Source organism: Episyrphus balteatus, chromosome 3 (assembly GCF_945859705.1).
Source record: "Episyrphus balteatus chromosome 3, idEpiBalt1.1, whole genome shotgun sequence".
Classification (NCBI taxonomy): Eukaryota; Metazoa; Arthropoda; class Insecta; order Diptera; family Syrphidae; genus Episyrphus; species Episyrphus balteatus.
The window spans coordinates 45,651,076-45,677,142 of record NC_079136.1 but is presented as its reverse complement, the minus strand read 5'-3'; the positions used below and the strand labels follow the sequence as shown (position 1 = coordinate 45,677,142).

Genomic DNA, 26,067 nt, shown 5'->3' with positions numbered 1-26,067 from the left:
TTAAAAATGAATTAGAATTCTCGTTCTTAACTGGCTTCAAATTAAATGTTTTCGATACGAAAAAAATAAACCGGGAATACTTCAAACTTAATATGAATTTGACCACAATTTTCGAAACTTGAACGTTTTTAAGAATTTTCGAAGAGGGAGAAATACTGTTCCTAATTATCTGCCGGTAAAAAAAATGGCCAAGACTGTACAGGGTGCACCGAACCTCTTAAATTAGCACAACTAGGAGAAAGACCTGATTGATATATGAGGTGTTCAGAGTAATAATGGGTTAAGTCCATTTGAAATTTGTGCACTATTTTGAACTTTGAAAAGCCTTTTCTCAAGAACTAAAGGAACTTTTGAAATAAAGGTTTCACAGATTTCTTTCTTGTATATTATTTTATATAGAACAAAACCCTTAATTTTAAAGACCTTTAAAAATCCGACTTATGTATAGAGAAGTGGACTTCACCCTTTATTATTCTGAACGCCTCATTTGTAAGAAAGGTGTTATTCCTGAAATTTTTCATTCTTGGTTTTCATCATTACCATCAAAATGTTACACAAAAGATTTCCTTCCAGAACTAGATGTATTAGATGGAAGAGATTATTTTAAATTGCTTCCATTTTTAAAGCCTTCTTTTAATAGTGACTTGTTTTTAATTCTTCTACGTTGTAAAATTTCTGATTTAACTAGGTATAATTGAGATTTTGTCTTTACTTTTGTGCTATAATGTTGTTTCCTTTAACTTCATATGCCAGAAAAGTATTCATTACGAACAAATAATTGCAAATCATTACAGGTAAAAGGCACTAAGTCATGGCTTTTTCTAATTTTGTTCACATAATTATCATTTTTGTTATTCAAAAACCAAAAAAGTTTTTGGAAAATAATGTCAAAATGTTGAGTTTGTGTTTAAAGTGATTATCTGACAAATAACAGTTAACATTGAATTTTCACAAGAGAAATAATCTTAAAAATCGATTTACTCAAAACTATGTTTTTTGACTTAGTGCGTTTTGGCAGCATAGCGACGATATATAGACTAATTCAAAAAAAAAAAAATTTTGTTTTGTTCAAAGCATTACCGAAAATATTGTTGGAAATGACAAAAAAAAATACTGTAAAAGTTTCAGCCCTTAATATTAACATTAAGTACCGCCGCATCGCAAATTTCTATTTCCCATATGATTTACATAATTTTTTTGATAAACTGCCCCGTTTCGAAGTTATTCAACTTTAAAATATAAAATGTAATTTTTTCTTCATTTTTGTTCATTTTTTTGACGAAACTATTAAGTTTTTCCAAAAATTTGCAAACTTTTCGAATATTTGTATTCTATGTTGTGTTTTGGTTTCACAGTGCTTTTATATAACTCTCAAACCCTAATACTTTCATATTAGATTTCTTCAATAAATTCGAATTATTCATTTTTTCAACTAAAAATTATTTTATTTAATTTTTCGCGTCGGTTTTTTTTTTTAATTTTATAAATGCAATTTTGTAGAGCGTTCAATACATGAAAATGATTAAATCTAGCCTTTTTAATGAATCATTAAAAAGTTATAAAATTCCAAACTCAAAAACACAATCTTTCCCATGTAAATCATATGGGAAATAGAAATTTGCGATGCGGCGCACAGTGGTTCCCTTCTATGGAGGAAGTGGAAAAAACCTATAAAAACTGAACAGGTGGACCGATTTGATTGAAATTTGGTATATAAATTAAATAAAACGAATTCTCATCGTGATCTAAAAATTGTGCGTCGTACTTTAAAATTACTCATTTTTTCAAAAGTTGTATTGATTAATACGAGTATATTCATTATTTTTGTTTCCTTTTCTTGTTTTTTTGTGATGTGAATTTCTCTTATACTTTTAAAACTTAATTAAAACTGAATACAAAGAAGGTTTTGAGAAAGCAAATAACTAAAAAGTTTCAGAATTATTATAGCACCTTACTACTTACTTACTAGCCCAAAAAATTGTGATTTTTTTTAGTGATTTTCGATAGGCTGTATCTCAGTAAAAAATGATCGTTTCATGACAAAACAAAAAGCAAGTGAAAGCTACATTTGTCTAGTTTTAGGATTTAAAAACTAAATATTTTATTTCTAATGATTTTACCAGATTTTAAATTATTCAAATACCAAAATTTTCCAAATTTGTTTTGTTTTTACTTTTCTCTAAAAAAAGTGGGAACATTTTTTGCGAAAAAATGATTATCATTTTTAGAAGGGCTATTTATTTGGCTTTAAAATTCTTTTTGTTTCAAACTTCTACGATTTTTTTAGACTGCAAACCAAAAACCATAGTTTTTACTTTGACTATCAATATCTCAACAACGGATCACCTTACAGAGAATTTAAGGATACATTTGAAAACTTCATTTAATTCTCTACAAATAAATTAAGTCTACTTTGTTAAAAAAAAATATTTTCTTACATTTGAGATCATTTTAGAAAAGCTATTAAAATAGTCAAAATAGTTTACGGTTTCTTAGAAAATGTGCCGCTATTTTATAACTATGGTTGATTATGAGCAAAATTAAATTCGTTTGAGTTTATTTCAACATTTTATTAAAACATATCGTTTAAATTTTAGATAAACCAAAAAAAATTAAAAGTTTTCCAAAAAAAGTTAAATTTATACCGTTTTTTGATATTTTCCCTTTTTTTGAAAATTTTTGATTTTTCTTTATTTTTTGGTTTATCAGTGATGACTACATAGACCTCTTATAATGTAAACCACTTTATTTTACAAAAAAAAAGCAGTTAAATTTGAAACGGTAATACCAGAAGCCAATTTCAAGTGCTGTTTAAGTGAAACGCATTGCTACACTCAAGAAGCTCTTACAGGAGAATGGGTCAACATGGGTCATTTGTTTTAACACCATAAATAGTATATATTATAAGCTTTAAATTGATACTAAAATGAACGTGGAGCATCGTGGAGCTTTTTTTTTATAGGCCGACAAAGAGTAAAAACTATTAGCTCTAGAGGTTTCTTCATATCATAATATGGTTTTTCTGATTCAAAAGCAAATTCAACAAACAGTAAATGTAGACTTAAGGACAAATATACGATTAACAACACTACATACTTTTTTTTTTTTTTAAAAAAGCTCTATTCTTAAAAAAAAATCGTCAAACGCTGCAGAAAAAAAGAACGAAATTTCGAAAATTTTAAAGAATCTAGTTTGAGCTAAGTATACTCGGGACCCAGGCTATGCAAAAAACTTAAATTGATTGCATTCTGTATTTAAATATATTTTTAACCAAAAAACCAAATCAAAAAAATTGAAAAAAATGTTTCACTTTTTTGGGTTTTTTCCATCTGGGAACCACTGTGCGGCGGTACTTAATGTTAATATTAAGGGCTGAAACTTTTACAGTATTTTTTTTTTTTCGTCATTTCCAACAATATTTTCGGTAATGCTTTGACCAAAAACAAAAAACAAATTTTTTGTATCAGTCTAATACCTACATATATTATAGCGAAGTTGGTCACTGTGGCGTATGAGTAACTTTTTTCTATTGAATAATTTTCTACATTATGTAGTTTTAAATTAACTCAGCGAATTTAAATGGAATAAATTTGTAGACTTTTTTTCAAAAAATCCTTGAAAATAGTGCAAATTTGATTTTCGAAAAATAAAACCATAAAAATCTAAAATCCTTCAAAAAGTTTTTGATAAAAGTGCTATAAGAATCAGATGGTAATGTGTTCTTTTTCGTTTGCAGATCTAATTTGCATCGAAATCCGAATTTTGGTATTCGATTCGATTTTATTGCAAGCTATTCTATTTTATTTCCAACAAAATATTCATAAAAGAATCATGAATTTCACTGAATTAAAAAAAAACAGGAGCATAGTAATTTTATTTTCAAAACAACGGCAACACTTATAGTGTTATGAATGATACTGTTTTCGAAAGCTTGAGCGATACACTTGATTTAAACTTTAAAATCACGTTACCTATTTGGAAAATATATATATGGATTTTTTTTTTTTTTTTTCAATATTTAAAAAACATTTGATTGTCTACAAAAAAATTTAGATGCAATATATCAACAGTTTGCTTTGTTTAAGAGGTATATTGAAAAAACCCCAATAAGGGGGCACCCTTTTGCACCCTTATCTTAAATTTCCATCCTCTCATTTAATAGCACTCCGCGGTTTTATCTTCTTTTATAACTCATTGAACGATTCCTGCAATAAAACCCGTGAACGTCTTAGTTCCTTATTACCATGTTTTTTTTTTCGACATAATGAATAGCCTATTATACGAGTTGTAGTATTTTAAACCAATGTTGGCTTCTCAGAACGTTTGAAAGTTCATAATAGTCATTGAATGTCTAGCGTCCATTGCAATATGATCAATCTGGTTGACGTTTCGTTGATTTTAAGATTTCCATGTATCTTTGTGGTTATAAAAAAAATCAGGAATTACGAAATCTAAAACATCTTAATTAGTTTCAGTGAAACCAAGTAGGTATCGACAGAAAAAGATTGCTTCCTGACTGATATAATCAGGATGACAAACGTCTCTTTTTCTATTCCATTTTTTTTGGATTGGCCGGGTTTATTAGATAAATTAATCTCGTACTGCAAAAAATTTCACAACAACTCCAAATTTTGTACCTATGGAAACATGAACTGATTGTATACATTTTCTTTCCAAAGCAATATGTTACCGCTTTGTTTGAAGACCGTGTTCTAATTTTAAGTTGTTCATAAAAATACTATTATATCCTTGTTCAAATAAAGAGAATGAATTAAAAATATATTAATTCCAACCAATTCATTAAATCAACCTTGTATCCGACATCGAAATAAAAAAAAAAAACTAATATAATACAAAAACTACTTTGTTTGGTATATCATCCTGAAATTTGTTTTATTTTTTAACATTCAAGGTAAAAATGTTGAAGTATTAAAAATAATATTTTCTCATTTTAAACACAGGTATGCGCTTGCTATATTTTATATAGTTTTTTTTGTGAATAAAATTCTTTTTAAAACTGGCGTTGATATAAATTAAAAAAAAAAAAAGGTTCAAGGCTTATAATAAAATACAACCCATTCTTTTGTTAGTCTTTTGGTTTTTGTATTAATTCCTTTTTTTTTGTAATTTATCATCATCTGTGTTTTTTTTTTTTGTTTGCATAGAATTTGCACTGCAATATAGTTTTTATACAGAAAAACGGTGGAAAAACATTCATGCCCCAGTTAACTAATGAACTTCAGTTGACTGGCAAGACTCCCCATGTATTATACCTTTCCTACAACTACCTTATACCTAGGTATACTTATGAAATTAGGTTAAGGTAATTTTCCAGCGAGAAAGTACTTAGTATAGCTCGTGGAAATTTCATAAGAGAGAACTTATATATATATTCAGAGGTATCCTTTTCAGAGGAGTAGGAGAATTTATAAGACTTGTTATGCGTTAAGCCAAAGGATTCTTAAGATCTTATTCATAGTTCAAGGTTCATATGGCAGGAATTTTGTTTTTGTTTTTGTTTTCTTATTTGCAACAGAATGTTGGGTGAATGGGTTTTTAGTTTACAATTTGAAGTAGTCGTCTGTTGGAGTTCTGGATCATCCTTGGTTTATTAAGTAGAAACTATATAAACTTGTTAACTAATGAAATGTTATTAAGTTGAAATGCAGAAAATATCATAGTTTTATAAAAGAATAAAGAAATATTTGTGCTTAAGGATAAAATTCAAATTATCTTGCAACAAAATACTCAAGATATTTAAATGGAATTCATCAATGCCATTAAGTAGGTACCTACTTTTTTCACAACGTTGACATTTAAATGCAAAAAGAAAAAAAAAACTTTTCAATATTTTCGATTGCTATAAGAAAATATATTTGAGGTTTTTTTTTCTTCTGGGTCAGGTTATTAATTATACATACTTACAAATTGTGTAAGAAATTGACTTAATTTTAGTGATGTGAACTATCGAATAAAAACTATGAAACTATCGATAGTTGTAAAATATTCATTCATTTGATAGTTTTAAATCATTCATTCATTCATTTATTCATTTAGTAGGGATCGGGTCAAAATTCTGGCTTCAAAATTCTACATTTCAAAATTCTGCCTTTTTAGCGAAAATTCTGTTTTTTAAAATTCTGCTTTTTTTCTACTCTGTTTTTCAAAATTCTGCCAGCATTATATTTGAACAAAAAAATTCTGCCAATTCTGTTTTTTTTTTATAGCATATGCACCTCATTAATGTAATTCAACATTGGTACTTTCCTAATTTCTTTTATTTAAGTGTCGCAAATATTTTTTGAATTCCATATACTGACTTTCTTTGAAATAAAATATGTAAACTAATTGGAACCGATGTTGTTTGATACAAAATATTCCTTTTCTTATTCAAATTTTTGAACATTCATCTTTATTTGATAAATTAATAAATTTTTAATTATTTTCGGAAATGTTTTATATTAAACCTTTTCTTAAAATTTTCAAATGTATTCATTAATAAAACAAAAATTACCTAATACGCATTTAAAAAATGACAAATCTTCAAAAAGATGATTTTACAGAATTCTGCAATAAATTAAAAAAAGCGAGCGCTTTTTAACATTTTCCAAACCCTTTTTTAATTTTTTGCAGAATTTTGAAAAGCAGAATTATGAAAAGCAGAATTTTGAAAAACAGAATTTTGAAAAGCAGAATTTTGAAAGCAGAATTTTGAAAAGCAGAATTATGAAAAGCAGAATTTTGAAAAACAGAATTTTGAAAAGCAGAATTTTGAAAGCAGAATTTTGCAAAGCAGAATTTTGAAAGCAGAATTTTGATAAAAGAATTTTGACCCCGGCAGAATTTTGACCCCAACCCCATTTAGTAACTATTTTCATTCGTATAATTTTTTCATTCGATAGTTTAGTTACTATTTTCATTCGAATAGTTTTTTTTTATACGATAGTTTTTTCATTCAAATAGTTTTCTTAAACGATAGTTTTTTCATTCAAATAGTTTTCTTAAGCGATAGTTTTTTCATGTGAATACTTTTTTTATATGATAGTTTTATTCGATAGTTTATATTCCAATGAATAAATGAATGAACTATTCGATAGTTCAAATCATTCGATAGTTCCCATCACTATAAATAAAATAAGCTCGAATAAGAAATTCGAGAAATATTAAAAAAAAAATTTAATACACACATTTTGCATTGAATTTTTTTTGCAATGCCGGAAAATTTTTTTTTGCAATAATTATTGTTTTCAAATCAAAATATTTTTATTTGCGACAAAAATTTTATTTTCAATGGAAATAATTTTTTGTTAATGAAAAATATTTTTAGTTGCAACAAATATTTTTTTTAATAAAAATTTTTTTTTAGGTACACATTTTTTTTCAGTTAGGTACAATAAATAGTTTTTGTATGCCAATTTTATTTGCAATAAATATTTATTATTATTTTTGTTTTTTTTTTTTTTTTTTTTTCAATTTATAATGAAGAGGCTAGACCAAATACTCAGAAAACAACCGCTACGATTATTGGATTGAAAGCCTGCCAACGTTCAGTGAAGTCAAATCAATGAACTCCACGTGTGGAGACTTAAGCCTTGAGAAGAAGAAGGTACAAAAAAGAAGAAAAAGTTGAGGAAGAAGAAAATTTACTCTCCAAAAAGGTACACATACACCCCAGTGACCCAATTCAAAAAAAAATATTCGTATCAAAACCAATGCCCACTGATTTCAATAGTTTTCTTATGACAAGTATGCATTGCGATTTGAATACGATTATCTTCTAAACGGTTAAAGCAATTAATTTGCTGCCAGGAAACTTTTTATAGAACGTTTAAGTCCCTACAAGAAAACATCTTGCTAATTTGAAAATATTGGATTTTCAGTGAATTAGAAAATTTTGAAATTGAAAATTGATTTTTTAATTTTTTTCTCTATTTAAATCGTGAATATCTTCTTTAGAACTCAATTTAGGGAAAATTACTACAAGACCTTCTTTGTAGAGAATTAAATTTCCTATAAGAATCTGTCATGGTTTTATTTTTCTATTCACTTATTTGCTCATCACAAAATTCCAAAGTGAAACAGTCAAATTGAAAAAAACACTTCGATTTAAAAAGCTTAATTACTCGAATACGGCTCGTCTGACGAAAATTTTCAATTAGATCTTTTTTGTAGGAAATTTAATTTTATATAAGAAAAAATGAACAGAAATTTTTTTTACTTTGATCGTCTAGCAGTTCTGTTGTAAAACATCATATCATGTATAAAAATAAAAAACACCGATGATAGACCTCTTAAAATTTTTTTTAACGGCTCAAATTTTCACCAAATTTTTTTTTCATCATCCTGAACAAGATTTTCGAAGTAACTTTCAAAAAAAAAAAATATTTTATTTTTTTGGCCCAGTCTAATACACATAACATAATGATACATGTCTTCGAGGTATTTTTTAATGCTGATGCCAAAAAATCTAAAATCAAGACAATCTGACGTCTCTGAAAAAAGTTATACCAGTTTTTCATCTGTCAACCCATATTATTATGTATAACAGTTGCAAACTTACTACCGAAAAACCCTTAAAAGTTATGGTAGAGGAACCAAATTTTGCATGAAGGTTTTCATATCCATTATTATTAGGAATCAAAAAAAATGCAATGAAAAAAACATTCATATCTATAAAAAATTGGTATTTTTTGAAAAAAGGGGAAATTTTGGGATATGCACTAAAAAACATCCTGGTACAATCCTGGAATGATTGCTAATAAGCTAATTTTTTTGTTTCTATCTTTGTTTGGATATCCTATTTCTTATGTCAAAAATCTAAAAAAATCTCATGTCCGCAAGCGAGATATAAAAAAACCAAAAAAAAAAAAAAACAACTTTCAGAATTCCATAAAAATCATCTGTACTAAATTTGAAGAAAATCCATCCACGCGTTTAGTCTGTGGAAATGTGTACAGATGGACGTACAGACGCACAGACGCACGGACGGAATTGCGAGACCCACTTTCTTGGAATTCTCCATCATCGTAATGTTGGTTTTGATTAAAACCTCAAATTTTTTTTTCGACACGAAACCAATGCTTGCCCTATTGAGCAAGTAACAAAAAAAAAAAATAGACGACCAGGCCGGGGAACGAACTGGGGCCTTTAAATCATGAGTCGCACACCTTACCTTCTGAACCAACCTGCCATAAAAATATTGATAGCGATTTTTGTTCTAGTGCCAAGTTGAAAACAAAAATGAATTTTGCACTCAAATTTTAAGAAGATTTTCTCTATAAAAATAATAAGAAATCTCCTTAAAAAAATCTTATTAATCGTTGATTTTAATAAGATTTCCTTATAAAATGTATGGACAGTAAAACAATATGACAATCTGTTAGTTTTTAGGGGGTCATATTTTTCTCTGTGTATGATTTCACTGCTATTCGCACTCGTTTTTATCTTTTTTTTATGCTTTTTTAGGTATGCAAAAACATCTTTTAGATAGAAACCACAGTGTTTTTAACCTTTTGGTATAGATAAAACCACAACGTGTCAAAATTAAGCTGTCCCCCGAAAAAACCAAATGATAACAATCCTTGTGTTGTGTAATTCGAGGTGTTACTGAAATTTAACAAAACAACAAAAAATAAAACGTAAATAATATAAAAACCACAAATGAAAATGTGCGATGGTGTTTTGTGACAATTTAACAATTTCCCACAAAAGAGCAAAGAATAAAAAAAAAATAAATAAAAAAATGAAAAAAAAAATAAAATTTCAAAATGAAAGGTGTGTCTAATGGATGGGTTTTTTGTTCGAAACGAAAATTACAGCAACAAAAAACAACCCAGCCATAAAAACAAATAGAATTTATATGAACTTCAACTTTTATCATGTTTTTTTTTAAGCTTTCCCGAGAGAAATTTTAAACCAATTAAACTTGCCAACAAAAAAAAAAAGCAAAAAAAAAAGAAGAAAGAAAAATCCTTCACGATGATGACACACATACAAAATATAAACACACACATCATCTGAGGCCAACCACCTAAAAACCCACCCACCAACTCGACATCAGCAGCCTGTCGACAGTCGATACCATAATATCCTTCAGAGTTACTTCACAGTTATGCCACGCTGTTTCCCTTCCATCAAGCCACAATGGCATCAGCAGCGTTAGCTTAGCTTTAGCGAGCGAATGATGTCTTCACCGCCGATACCGGTACCTACCCGATATACACCGCATCACAGCCAACAAAACCAACTCTAAGGATGTGTATCCTGTATCTACATCTACACTTCACTTAACACACAATGTTGTGTGTTGTTCCATCGACATTTTGCGGTTCAATGAGTCCTTTCAAAGACCCCAACCAATTTACATTGGCAACCGCACCTTAACTTACTCCTGTACGCTGTACGTGCAACAACTCAGCTTGTTAACTTGTAGATTTGTATGTTGCTTGTAGCTTTAGCTTTAGTAGCATTGGCTTTGGCTTTGGGTCACTGGCACCTACTGAGCACGTAACTGTTCGTATTACAAAAGGACCTTTTGCGAAGCTGTTTTATGTTGTTATTGTTGTTGTGTGCTTGAGCTTGTGCCTTCTTCGCATACTCGAATGCGGGATAATATTGTATAAATACTTTCACCAAGAAAACCGTTGAAGAGCGAAACCGAATGTTTTCGCTTTTACTGAATTATTGATTAGGGTAACCGAGACTAAATTATAGGGCGGGGGACTGTTGTAGGGAGGTTGCCTTAACTTTACTCTGTGCGGTGTGCAGTGGCATTTCAAATCGTTTTGTTTGTGGTGGATAATGCTAAAGCGTGATCAAATAATAATTGGTTATTACTTTACAATAAACGTGAACGAACAATTTGAGAACAAAAAAAAAAAAGAAGTATATTCGTATTGGTGATTAGGGTGCCACAGAGTGCGATGGAGTGGAGTGATTCACTTTCGCTTTGACAATTTAATTTCTAGTTTCTATTTTTGAAGGAATTTATGTTACAATTGCACGATATTAGAGGAAGTTTCAGAAAAGAAGTGAAAGACGAGTTGGTTGTGTTTTGAGAGGTTTAGGCTTCGACAGAAACATCTATCACAATTACGTGACCAGTTGACAACTTTATGAAGCTTGAAAAAAAAAAAAGTTTGGTTTCTTGACAAAAGACAGTTTTTTTTTTTCAATTTTTGTAAAATTTCTTCAATTCTTTGAGTGGTGACAAAGAAAATCAATTTCAATTTCATTTCATTTTTTTTTAAATCAATGCAAAAAGCTTTTTCTATATTATTTTTAGAGAAATTGGTTAGCTTAATATCTGCACATTTTTATTAGTTTTGAAGTTATTTCCAAACATTGAATTTGGAATTGAAAGAGGAAAATTAACTGAAAAACACAATCTGTTCATAGGCAATCAGAAAATGAACTTGAAGAAAAAAATTGGTGAAAATCGTAGTGAAAAATCTAACTTATAAGCTAAAAAAGCTTAAGTCAAAGAAATTATGAAATGCTTAAAAATTTGAGTGACTTTATGAATAAATCTGTTCCGTCTGCCTTTTCTAAGTTATATGCTCGAACTGAAAATCAAGAAGAGATCAAGAAGAATAAAGTGACAGTGAATTATAAGATGGAAAATGCAAAACTATATGAAAAAGTGGAAAAAAAATTGTCGTATTTTTTTTCTATAACATTAATATTCAGGATACAAATTGTGCCATGTAGTGTGTCTACATGAATTTATTTGGAGATTGGCAAGCATTGGCACGTTTCTGGTTGACGTAGTTCTTTCTATAACCTTGCTAAAACTCAAATAATATGTTGTTACACCAAGTTTGTTTTCAAAAATTTTTGAATATTGTATCGCTCAAATATTGAATTTCGATTACCTATAAGACCACCGAAAACTTAAAACTTGTAAACTGACAATTAATGTGTAGTCTTAAGTCGGTTAAAAAGGGGCAGATAGGTTTCCTGTTTTAATAGTCCAGACAAAATAAACATAAAAAAGAGCAAACCCAGAAATAAGTCGCATAGGGCTGAAAATTGATACAGAGCATTTAAATGTCGATTAAAGTAAAATGTCAAAAGTCCCCAAAAGTCCCATGTGTGCATAAAAAGTTATTCAAGTTTTAATGCCAAAAATTTAGGTTTTTTATGTATAACATTGAAACGGGAGAAGCTATCAAAAAAAAAGTATATGGATAACTTGTAACTTTTGTAATTCCCTAAAAAAATATTATGACACTTTTTTTCTACGAGATATCGTTTAGAAGATATCGCGGTTTTAAAACGTGTCAATTGTCAAAAATATCTTTTTTTGGCCTATAACTCTTAAACTATGAGTCCTATCAAAAAGTTTTCTTTGAAAAACTGGTAGATAATTGTGCTCTTTTATAATACTTAATTTTTTGTTTTTTGATATATAGTAGTGTTTCAAAAAGAAAAAAAAAATTTATGATTTGGTCAAAATTCAAAAATTGCGAATTTGTGGACATAGCTTCTAGAATATGAGTTTTTTTGACAACGATTTTAAACTCGTATCATATACTATAACGCTTTCCACAAAATAGCTGAAGATGTGCTTTAGTTACACTCAAAAGAGTGGTATATTACTCCAGTCAAAGGGTCGGAAAAAAGGGCCTAACCTTGCGCACAGAGGCACTGTCAGTTTTTATTTAAGGGGGGAAATCCCTCTGGAAATTTTTATTTTTGCTTTAATTTTTGTTTGCCTAATAAATTCATTTATCAACCGAAGAAACTATTTTCAGTGGTCTAAGCCTTAAATGAAGCCTCAAAAGCCCCTAGATAGTCCCGAAACCCATGCCCTACTAACCTACCACAGTACGAAAACGAAAACTTTAAAGACTTTTTCCTCGAAACGCGTTTTTTTCCGCGCCGTGCAACGTAACTCAAAAACTAATGAAGCTATCGACTTGAAAAAAATTGCAAATTACTCTTTAATTTATTGGCCATTGCATGAACCTAAAAGTTCAATAAAATGTTTACAATAAATATTTTTTTTAACAATTTGTTTATAAAAAAACATTGTGTTTTTTCTTTTTTTTGGTATCTAATTTTTATTTTACGCTTTTTTTACTAAATTTAGGTTCATGCAATGTGTATAAATATATTTTCTTGGAAAAAAAATTCTTTTTTTTAAATAGTTTTCTTGACCTCGGCATTGCACGGTGCAAACTCGAGGCGTCAACTTTAAAGAGCTGTAGAGCCGCCATTTTTTTTTTTTTTTTTTTTTGTACTTAAAAAAAATTGTATCAATTCTTCATAATGTCAATAATATCACATACTTTTCCAAATTTCAATAAATGCTTTCAGTTTTCCAAAAAAAAATTATTGAAAAAGCTGTCTTCCAGAGGGATTTCCCCCCTTAATGGATCGATAGGGGTATATTTAAAAGGCTTAAACCCAATTTCTCACCACCTGATCATTTTTTTTAGCTGAGTTATTCACAAAAATGCATTTTTTTGGGATATTTTACTTATAGGCTAATATCTTTGCTCCAGTTTGTTGTGGACCAAAAAATGAACATACATTCTCTTCCTTATAATATTTTCTATCGTTGTTTGTAATTTCATTGCATTACAGCGAGTTACTACAAAACTGCAGCCAGTTAGAGTCAAATTTCAGTTGTTAAAAAACACATCTTCGTTTTTATTTCGAAAAAAAGCTTTTATTATAGTTAACATTTTTCAACCTATTTTGTAGACCTCTTAATTTCCTACATTTTAAAGAAAAAAAATCAACTCTTTATCACCAAATATGGCCGAGCTATTGATAAATTAATGCACGAAAAACCTGTGCGAAACCACCCAAAAATATCGTTTTTTTGGGAATAACTCGACTTCAGAATGTCCTACGGCAAAAAAAACAATGCTATTAATTGTTCGTTACAACATTTTCTATCGATTTGGTGCACATTCCTTTTGTTTAAACAAATAAAAAGTAAATAATATTAAGTCGAAATCGTTTTTTTGTTTATCAAACTCTTGCCTTATTATTTGCAAACGGTGCAAGTATTGGCTAACAAAATAAAATATTATTGTAGTCCTTTAAATTATCTACAATTCAAAAAAAAAATAGCTCTCTAAACTTGTCCAAAACTGCGTTCTTCAAAAATTTCAAAAAAAAATTGAAATTTATTTAAATTTTATTTTTTTAATATACTCAATTTAATTTAAATGTTTTTTTTTTTAACTTTGTCTTATTTGTCGATTAATAATTTATTGTTATTTGGGGTTACTTGTATGCTGTATGGAATGAAGCCATAGTGGTTTTGATTTCTTTCTTTCCTTTAAAGCTCAAATTCAGTAGAAAATTTTCTTCGAGGCATTTTTGGAATGAATTTCATCACGTGTTTAAATTTGTCGAACATATAAATTGATAAATAAATTTATTCAATACAAGAAACGAGCAAGTAATTTGGACACAATTTATAAGAGATTCTAGGAAAAATAAGCCACGTGTGGCTTTTTCTTTCCTTTTTGTTGTTATTTCACAAAAAAAAAAAAATAATTTTTACCTTGAAATGTTATTATCCGCTCATTTAAATTTTCATAAAATTATAAATTGAAACAAAAACAATATTGATCTTAGCTTAGAATTGTACGACAGATAAATAGTTGGTAGAAATGGCCTATGGCAGCCATTAAACAGCAATCATACCACTGTGATACAAAAAACACAAAGAAACAGATTCCATTCCCACTCTACTCAGTGTCCAAGGGTTTAGTAAATTCACAAATTTCAGCTCCAAGTCAAATTAAAGAGATAAAATAAAAAATAATCTTAAAACTTTAATATAATGAATTCATTTAGCAATTACCTTTGTCAAACAAAAATTTGCCTCGAAGTAATTTACTCACTTAATACACGCACAAGCACGAGAAGGGTCCTTTTGGACATAGTATACACCAACAACAATAATAATTCTGTTTCTTTCAAGCGAGAATAGAAGGAGAAACACACAAAAAAAAACTTAAGAAAGTTCGTAAATAAAACTTCAAAAGAGCAATACCAAAAAGGAAAGTGTACGTGCATAATTGAATACTTAACAAGGATTCTATTGCACAATCTACATAATATCCTTGAGATAGAAAAAAAAGAAATAGGTATTCTTGGACAAAGAGTCTTATAAAGCTTTAAGAATATTGTTGTTGATGTTATGTTATTCTATAAATACGAAAATATCAAACAAGAAAGCCGACATAAAAACAAATTTTTGTTTTTGTTTTAAAAAGAAAAAGCTGTTACTATAGAGTTTAAAAATAGAACTGATTTTGTCTCATATTTTAAAGGTTAGGCAGGTATATAGACATTTCATTGACTGGATGTTTTAAAGCTTTGACAGATTTTATTTTGAGTTTTAAGATAAGGGTTATGTTTTTTGTATGGTTTATTGTGAAGGTAAAATTATATTTAGATTTGTATATGTATATATTTTTGAAAACCGTTTTTTTCTTAGGTTAAAATGTTTGTCTATTTTATAAAAGTCTAGGAAACCGAGAAACTTCGTCTTTTATGTGCTTTCAAGTGATGAAAGGAAATTTAATTTGTTTTATTCCGATTGTGGAATGACAGATCCTCAGAAAAAATTTAGGGTCCATTACGGATTATTTTTTAAGTCTCTGCGTTTCGAAATATGAATTTTTGAAAAACACCTACTTTTTTAGGGGTGTTTTTTTTTTATTTTTAGAAATTTTTTGGAACTTATAGGACATATAGGCTATGACCATGCGCATGCACTTGCAAAAAATTCTATTCTAGGATGGTTTTTGACTGAAAAAATGGGAAAACAATTTTTTTTGTCCCAAGTTTTTTGACAGTTTTTAACCGTTTTTTATTTTATCTCTTTTTCTTCAACAAATAAATGAATGAAATTTATATTGTAGATAGATAATAGGCAGGACTATATTTGTGCAAATTTTTGAGATTACGGTAAAATAAAGTTCTATTTTATCTGGAGCACATCTTCTTCTCCATTATCGACGACAGCCATCATCTCGAATGGGATCACAACTCTCCCACTTTACTACTTCACACTACGATTCCACATGTGGGCTTCTAGAGCACAAACAAAATTGATTTAACTTTTTTGAGCATGCATTTATGTTACACAATGTTAATTTAAAAACTTCAGATATAGCTCAAAACACCTGTGGAGATCTGTTGCCCATGAACAACCACCAGTTTGAAATTTCGACATGGTTGACTTAAAAAAAAAAAAAATAATTGTTTTTGTAGGCATCGTAGAAATATGATTGAAGCTACATATAAAAGGTGAAATAATAAGCTTTCAGATTATATAAAATTTATTTTAGGTTTTCATATAAAAAATGGATTTAATTGTGTTAGAAGATAAAATAGATTGATTTTTTTTTTGCATTTTTTGATGAAAATTGATTGGGTTCAAACAATTGTTGCTCTTTTTGTATGTGTCATATAGACATGGTTGATATGGATATTTTGAGCTGAAACAATAGGCTTTCAGATGGTATAAAACTTATAATAGGTTGTTATATAAAAAAAATGATATAATATGAAAAGAAAAAAAGGTATTTTTTTTAGATCTTTAGCTTAAGTACTTTACTATAAGATTTATTATCTCATACATTTTTTTACAAGAAATTTGACAAATAACTTGTTTTCTTATGTCTTTTTTTTTGCAAGTTTTGCGGAGTAAATTTTCAATTTGTGAAATTGAAAACAAAATCAATAATGTTACTCAGCTTTTTCCATAATATTTTCATAATATTTTCAAAAATAATAATTTAATTCGAAAATTCAAATTGAATTTTTTTATTATATTAGTTTACTTGTGGATTGTAAGAACCGTCTTTATATAAATTTTAAAGAAATTTGGTTGATATACGGCAAGAGGCAACAGGTAGAAACGATTTTTTTAATGATATCTCTAATTTCTAGTAATTTGAAGTTTTTGGTTAAAAAAAAATAAATGCATTTTTATTGCACTTGCTTCCTCTGTTGCGTGTGAAAAGTTTATTCAAAACGGTTAAAGCCATTTTCGAGAAAATTTCAATGAGTTGAAAATTTTGTGATGACGAAAAGGGTTTAAAACAATTCAAAATCACGAGTTTTTTTAGTGGAGCCTTTTCTGATATTGAACCGAACCGAAACGGTGAAAATGTGTTAGGCTTCAAAATGGAGAAAAGTGACTAAAAACTCTCTGTTACAGTTTCCTAGAATACTCTCCAATTACAACTCCAAAAAGGATCGGTTTTTGTTCAACAAAATCATTTAACAGATTGTACAAAATTTTATTCCTGAATAGAATCTTTTATTTAGTTAACCCAATTTACAGTATTTTTTTAAGTAAATGAAATTTAGTTCATATACCTACATTTTTTTTATCCAACGAGCAAAGCCATTCTAAATCAAGTGGGAAATTTTTGAAAAGCTTTTAAATTCCTCTGACATTCATATTTGATGCATTCGTTTTCATGAAAATGAATTTGCATTATTTCACAGCTCACAGGACTCGCTACTCTCTAGCGTAACGCCTCCACGATGACGACGACCCGACCATCACACAATCAACATTGGGTCGGCTCTGGACTCAAACCCCAAAATGACACCACACTATTCAACCGACCGAAGCTGTCATCCGCCGCAGAGGTATTTGAGAATTAATGAAAAAATTCACACTCACACATTCAACCTTCCAGGTTTCAGTTTTTGCCAGAGTTCAAAGAGCATGCTGGAATGGACGCCCCTCGGGACTTCCGCCCAAAACTGTGCGAACTCATATAAATAGATAATAAATTCCTCCTCCTGTTTTAATTTTTATTTTTTTTTTTTTTTTAAACTTGATCTAAATCAACCATAATGAAACTTTTATTCAGTTGGAAACCTTTTAACAAAAAAAAAAAAAAACAAGACAAATATTTGTTTTCAGTCTTTTATTTCGTTTAACTATCAAAAAAAAGCTTCAAGCTTGTTATATGGTTATTTGACTTAAATCATCAGGCAGGTACTGTAAATATTTTATTAGAAAATAATATGAATCCAAAGGTTTGTTTTTTTTTCGTTTTTTTTCGTTTTTCATTCAAAACATGCTGACCTGATGATGTTGTATGTTTTGTGTTGTCTTAGCGTAGATAGAGCTCTGTATGATAACATAACTTCCGGTTGTTTGCCTTAAAACCATACATCTGCCTATATCCACATTTTACACACATACTTACTCGCATATACAAAAATGTGTGTTGTAAAATCTTTGGGTAATATTTATGCTGCATAATTCCCACATCGCCTCCGGAAAGATTACAATTTATCGTTTCCGACTTGTTTTTTTTTGTTTTGGTTGTTTTTTTTTTTTGGGGGAAAAGAGGATTCTTTTTTCCCGCTGACAATGTTACAACACACATTTAACGAGGGTGGGCGTCAATAATACTCCTAATGTAATGCGATTGTAACGCACATGTCATTTGAAAATCATTATTGATGAATTTGAATTTGAATATGATTTTGTATTGTTTAGGTTTTTTTTATTGGGAAATAAGAGTGATTTGTGTGTGAGGGAGTAATCGGTGAGGTATGGATGGAGTATTTGTATTTTATTGGCCATAATTTATGATTTTATTTTTTTTGATTCAGTGATTCGAATAAAAAGCTACTACAAACTGTGCAAGTTGGTTTCTATTTATTCGAGAACGTTTTTTTGACTTGAAATATGTATTTACACAAATTTAAAGCTCTTAAATGTGAGTTTGCACTATGGAAAAACTTCTATTTAGGATATATTTCCCTTTTTCAAGAAGAGAATGGTATCAATCTTTATTTAATTTGGAATACTGTATAATAGGGTGGGTCAAAAAAATCGAAATTCTTATTTTTGATTTGGTACTCCGAAAAATTGATTGCTAGACACCTCTAGAAGATGAGCTCTTAACATTAATGGGAAGGTCCTCCGCTTCGCAATTTTCCATTTTTACATCAAGCTTCTACTAAAAAAAAATCATTTTTTTTTTTAAATGGACTTTTTAGCAAATGTCTTTACATATTCTTGTAGGAAATTGAACGCTCTACAAAAAAGGCCTTAAACACATTTTTCGTTTATCTAACCGTTTAATAGATATTTGAGGTCCAAAAAACCAAGAAAACCTTTAAAATTCGTTTTTTGTTCTAAATTTTGTAACAAATTGAAAAACTATAATCATCAAACGCGCAAGACATATTCTTGTAGGAAATAGATTGTTCCACAAAAAAGGTCTTATTATTATTTTTTTTCATTAATCTAACCATTGTAAAGATATTCGACGTCAAATTCAAAAAAAAAATATAAAAACATTTTTTACTTTTAAAAATTTTCTAATTCACTGAAAACTCATTATTTTCAAATTAGCAAGATGTATTCTTGTAGGAGGCGATTAAACGTTCTACAAAAACTTCCTTGGCATCAAATTGATTGCTTTAACCGTTTAGAAGATATTCGTATCCAAAAGAATGCCCACTAATTTCAATAGTTTTCTTATGACCCGAATGCACTGTGATTTGGATACGAATATCTTTTAAACGGTTAAAGCAATCAATTTGATGCCAAGGAAGTTTTTGTAGAACGTTTAATCGCCTCCTACAAGAATACATCTTGCTAATTTGAAAATAATAAATTTTTAGTGAAGTGGAAAATTTTTAAAAGTAAAAAATGTTTTTATAATTTATTTTAACTTTGACCTCGAATATCCTTAAAATGGTTAGATTAATGAAAAAAATATAATAAGACGTTTTTTGTGGAGCAATCTGTTTCCTACATGAATATGTCTTGCGCGTTTGATTATTATAATTTTTCAATTTGCTACAAAATTAAGAACAAAAAACGAACTCTTAAAGATTTTCTTGATTTTTGGACCTCAAATATCTATTAAACGGTTAGATAAACGAAAAAAGTGTTTAAGGCCTTTTTTTGTAGAGCGTTCAATTTCCTACAAGAATATGTAAAGAAATTTGCTAAAAAGTCGATTTTACAAAAAAAAAATGATTTTTTTTTTTAGTAGAAGCTTGATGTAAAAATGGAAAATTGCGAAGCGGAGGACATTCCCATTAATATTAAGAGCTCATATTTGGTGTGTACATTCGATAGGTGTCTAGCAATCGATTTTTCGGAGTACCAAATCAAAAAAAAAAAAAGAATTTCAATTTTTTTGACCCACCCTACTGTATAATCTGTAAATTATGACAGCCATTATAAGTTGCTTATAGAGTAATAGCATAATTCTCTGGCTGATCTCGTTCTAATTCCACATCAACGGATTTATACGATGAAAAACGAATTTGTCTTTCTTCAAAACAGACATCAGTCTTCGCTGTTAACTGCACTCTTTCCAGATGGTTGACTGTATTGCTTCTGCAATACTTGGTTGATCCTCTTCTTGATCCTGGTCGTCTAAAGAATACTAGTTCTGATTTGACAATGTTTTTTTTTAACTGGAAAAACTCAGACAGAACTCGAACAGGTGTTGTGTGTTGCTTTTGAATTTTTAGCAGAGAGCCATCATGAAGCAGGATGTTTTCCATATGGTAAGGGTGGTCTTGAAAGTTTCGCCAAAAGGTTCATTAGACTGACGAAGTCTTTAAAGGACAACGTTGGAGGCCTTACTATAATGCCCTAGATTTCCTCAGAAGTGGTAAGCTCTGTGTCGTTCATGGAGCCATTGTCTAGAAATAAAATACAATAGAAGTAGTCTTTAAAGACCTTGGCCTTAAGGCAATTAGTTGTCACCTCACTGTTACTGGTGGTGATTGTTGTTGGAATAGAAGACCTTTTTCCGTTAAAGATTTTAGATTTTCTTAATGCATTCGGTCCTGGTTTGATGCCTGGAGTATCTTCTGGTACTGAACGTTGGTGTAGTGTTGCACTCTACAGAGCTCCTAAAAATCGTGTTTACACATTTGCTTTACCTATAGTTCTTACTGCTTAAGCTTATAGATCAATAAGTTTGAGTGTATCGATTGATATTCTCGGATTTTTCTAAAAATTTATCGGAATTGAAGATTTGACCTAATAGCTGACAATTTTTTTTTTTTTCTGATATTATGATGGGATGATGGCAAGACTTAAACGAGTTCTTATGTGTAGTTGGCACAATTCAGCAACTTTCGACTTTCTTTTAGAAGAAGAAAACTAAGAAAAGTTTCCATTCCTTGAGCATAAGTTATTAAAAATGAGTTGATGTTTGCTCCTGACTAAATGGCTGAAATTAATTAGTGTTAACCGAGAGTCTTTCGACATGAATATGTTTTTTTTTTTTTTTAATTTTTGAAATGCATCGCAGTTTTGGAGGTCGAACCTTAAATTTAATTTCGTTCGTAAAATATCTTATTAATACAGAATTTCTTTTTTTTTTAACATTAATTTTTTTATTTCAAATCTTATGATATAGCTAACTGTCAAAAACAAAAATAATAAAAATCATAACTCTACATCACTGAAACTGACAAAGGTTATATAGGAAATATGAAATTTTAAAATACATGTTCCTGTTGCTGTCATTTTTCATAATCAAATTCCAGGAATATGACGATGATGTCAAATAATTATAGTACCTATTTTAAGTTACACGTGATTTACTGAATATTGGAACAACGAACTAACTTTCGCTGACGTCATCAAAAAAAAATTATTTCTGAAAGTGACAAGCATACAAACCGTTTTTTGTGACTTAAAAAAATAGTTGGTTTTAAGTTCTAAATTTTTGTACATTTAAAAATTACTCATGTGTTTGATGAACATTTGGTCAGAGGTGTATTATGTAAAGATTTGAAGGCTCTGCCGAGGGATTAAGTTGTTGTTTTTTTATGAAATCATACAATAATAAAATGCACGTCCTTGCTCTTATCGTAAAAGTTACTTTAATATTAGAGCTTTTTATAGAACAAAATTTGGCAAAATTTTATATACATATTTAAGGAATTTCACAAGAAGTGAAAAAAAAAATTCTATTTTTTTATAATTGACCATTTTAAATGATCTTTTACACAAAACCAAGTATGCCATTTGATTTCTTTAATAAAAAAGAATTTAAAAAAAAACAAAAAAATTTTCAAAATTTTTCACCTACCCGTTTTCAAAAATTTGATTTTTCAAAAATAAAATTTGAAATTATTTTTAAAAATCCAAAAATATTTTTTTTTTTAAGTTTTCTAAAATTTTAATATTAATTTCATCTAAAAGCTTTTGTATATAACTATATAACCTACCGTTAATAACGGTACAAAAAATATTTTTTTTTTATTTCAAAAGTTTTAATCAAAATCGTTGGAGCCATTTTTGAAAAAAAATTAACATTTCTTTTTTCGTTATATGGCAGGTACTGTTTGTTTTGGTCCTAAAAAAAATTTCAGTTTGTCCTCTAAGAAATTACCCAAAACTGTTAACTACCAAGTTTGAAGAAAATTTCTCCATTAGTATAGGCTGTAGTGCGAGGTACACACAGACGGACAGACAGACAGAATTGCCGGACCCACTTTTTTGGCATTCTCCATCATCGTAGTGTCATGTAAAATTGTTATCTCGAGTTTGATTTTTTTACGTATTCTAAACTTGCCCTATGTAGTACCTATGTATATCGCAAGTAAAAAGTAGATTCTGTAACTATTTAAATGTATTTTTTTGATTATGAGAATGTATGTTCCCACATAAAATCTTAAGAATCCATCTTAATTTTTGTAAGTAAGACATCGTTAGAAGCGTCTTGCTTAAAAGTTATTCATTCAGTGGCAAAAGTCATGACTTAAAAAAAGTTACAGTGGCTAATTTTTTTGAATTGAAAACTTCTTTAGTATCGTAGTGAATTGAAACAAGATGAAACGAAAACGCGACACGAACATTCAACTTGTTATAACTTTTTTGTTTTTATAGATAGATGAATGAAATTTGTACTGTAGATAGGTAATTAAATAAACTATAAATGTACAAAATTTCAATTAATTTTGTATGCAAAACTTTTAGATAACGGTAAAAAGATGTTCTTTTTCTACACACGTTATATCTTTTGATCTAGTGTACATACAAATTTGAATTAACTTTAATACGCATGCTGATAACATAACCTTTCATTTGATATATATTAACTGTACAAGCTCTACAAGTTACACAATCTTAAATTGAAAAATATGGAAAATACCTCAAAAAACCTGTGGAGATCTGTTGACGATGACCAGCGTAGGAAGTACCGTAATCTCAGCTTGAAATTTCGACATAGTTGGATTTAAAAAATTCTTATTTATTTTTTCTAGGCATGGTAGAAATATGATTCATACGTCATATAAAAGGTGAAATAACCTTTCATTTAAAAAAATATATTTAATGGTGTTAAAAGAGAAAAAAGATTGATTTTTTTGCTTTTTTGATAAAAAGTGATTTGGTTTGAAAAAAATAAGCTCTTTTTGTAAATGTTGTATAGACATGGACGATATAAATATTTTGAGCTGAAACAATAAGCTTTCAGATGATATAAAATTAATATAGGTTGTCATATAAAAAACATGTATTTAAAGGAGAATAAAAAATAGGTAGATTTTTTCTTTTTTTTTTTAATTTTTTTTTTAAGGTTTCACTTCTACCACGTGTGGACTGCACACATGACTTGTTTTTTTTTTTTTTTTTTTTTTGAAAACTGAATCTCCATATTTCTAGTATTAACATTACTCCATATAATACACTTTTGCTTCCTTAATTTTTTTTTTGTTTGCTTAACTTGTAAACCTTGTTAATTTTTCAACAAACAAAATATAGGTGTATTTTGTTTTCACTACATCTTTATACATCCCTATCCCTAATGAATTAAATCTTACCTACCCAACCACAAAAATTTTCACAGCTTTAAAAATCATTAATTCATACAAGCCACAAATCGATATTAGCTCTCTGAGGTTACATTTTTGTTTTTTTACCATGAAAAACACACAATATTTTACCCACCTACAAACGAAACCAAATCCATCCTGATGAAAAACATAATCATCATTATAAGGAATCACTCACACAACTCTTTTTAAACAAACAAGAACAACCACAATCGTCCTTCCATCTTTTCAAAAATTTTAAAATAATTAAGATTCACCCCACCAATTCGTTATTTTCGTATAAATTTTCTTGTTTCCAAAGTTTCCTTTTCATAACCAAAAAAAAAAAAAATTATAATGATAACTCATCTCATCCTTCGACTTCTTAATGGGATTGATACCGCCTAAAGTTTTAACTCATATCCTTTTTTTTTGTTAATTTTCTTTTTTTAATGCAAATTGACACTGTCATAGTCATCATTAAAATTGCACTCCCATCATACAGTAGATAGTCTCTCCACAATCTAAAGAGAGGGCGAGAAAGGATAATTCTGTCGAAATTAATCCCTTCGGATGACTATCTCGCTGTCCATTGTCCATACACTAATTAATTGCTTGAGACTTAATGGAAGGTACTTACATGCTACAATGGATGACCAAGACCAACAACAAAGTTTGTATGTCCTTATTATATCCCAAAAAAATTGTCTCTCTTCTTCGTCCTTGGGTGATATGATGATAGATATAAATCCACAGGATGATGTTATATTTTTGTTGTGTAAAGTAAAAGTAATCCAAAAGAGGAGTCCTTTTTTTATGTTGAAGGACACGATATATATATATATATATTTAATTCACTTAAAAATTCGATCACTTAATTCACTTTTACCATGAAATTGTGTTGAGACTTTTACGGCGCCGTCATAAGAAAAATATACACCACACAAGACAAAAAAAAAAAAAACAAATAAACAAACTAAAAATCCGACAGAAAAAAAACAAACGACAACTCAGCCCACAATCAATTCGTCCTTGAAATCGATAAACGTATAAAATAAATAGGACAACAAGCCGGTAAGGTTATAGGTAAGACAAAAAAAGAGATATATTTGTTGTTGTATAAATAAAAAGGAATCACAAAATTACTTTATTGATATGTATTCGTGTTTAGTTTTGGTTTTGAGGCGATATTGGCACGCGATATCCTTAAGATTATTATATTCCTGGCTTTTTTTTTCTCTCTCAAAGAAATCTATAAAAACATTCGACGTATTGACGACGTAAATTTTAATAAAACCGATGGCTTAATAGTTACGATAGATATATTTTTTTTTTTTGAGCACCAAAATTTCAGTCGACAAGGATCGTCCTTGAAGGATATTTTTTCTATATTTTTTTTTCTTGACACCAAGCTTATATAAATTAACTTAATTTATTGTTTCATGTGCACGTGAATTTTACGCGTTTTATACTACACTTGCTTGTGTATAGTTGGCTTGTTGTAATTATTATTTTCACTGACACACAAAAGATACGCGTCGTCGTCTTTGTCGTCGCGTCGTAAAAGGAGGATTAAGGACAAGCCCGAAAATCCTTAAATTGATATGTTTTGTTTTATTAAACTTTAGATAAAGTGAGAAGGATGTAAAAATATATCCTTCCCCGTTATACTACGTTGATATGCATTAAAAATATATATTTTTTTAGAGTGAACCACACTCGATGGGGCATCTATTCTAGGTTAGTTGTGGTGGCTATATGCCAAGGATATAAGGAATTCAGCTTTCATTTTCTAGAGAAAAAAGCCTATTATAAGGACACGAAGGATATATACACTTTCCAGAGGGGGAGATGTATCCTATTATCGAGAGATGATAAAAATAAAACACTTCTAACAAAACACACAGAGAAGAAAAAAAAAATCACACTCAAAGGACTCACAGAGCGAGAGGAAGAAGGAGGAAGGATATTTATAAATTATATATTTTTTCTTCTTCTTCTTTTTCTATTTTATGGTTTAGGTTGTGAGACAATTTTTTTATTTTACAGAAAGATGCCTTTTTTTTTTTCTTTGAGAATATAGGTCAAACGGTGGGCTGTAAGGACGTGTCGCTTAAGCTAAAGAACAGAAAACACTCGACACGTTTTGAATCTGATTTCCGGTCGATTTCAGATGTTTTTTTTTTTTTTTTTTAATTTCTTCTTAACGTTCGTCCTTTTTAACGATTTATTAACACTCCATTGACCGTAAATGATTTTCTT

The 26,067-nt window shown here is 29.0% G+C and overlaps 1 protein-coding gene across 1 annotated transcript in view; it reads right to left on the bottom strand.

Moving 5' to 3' along the window:
• LOC129913187 (uncharacterized) overlaps positions 1 to 25,136 on the bottom strand; it is a 542,292-nt gene extending 517,156 nt beyond the window's left edge. Inside the window, exon 1 of the mRNA XM_055991737.1 lies at positions 24,446 to 25,136. The gene's annotated coding sequence lies outside the window, so the exon portion shown is untranslated. The remainder of the gene's footprint in view (positions 1 to 24,445) is intronic.
• Between the last annotated feature and the right edge of the window lie 931 nt (positions 25,137 to 26,067).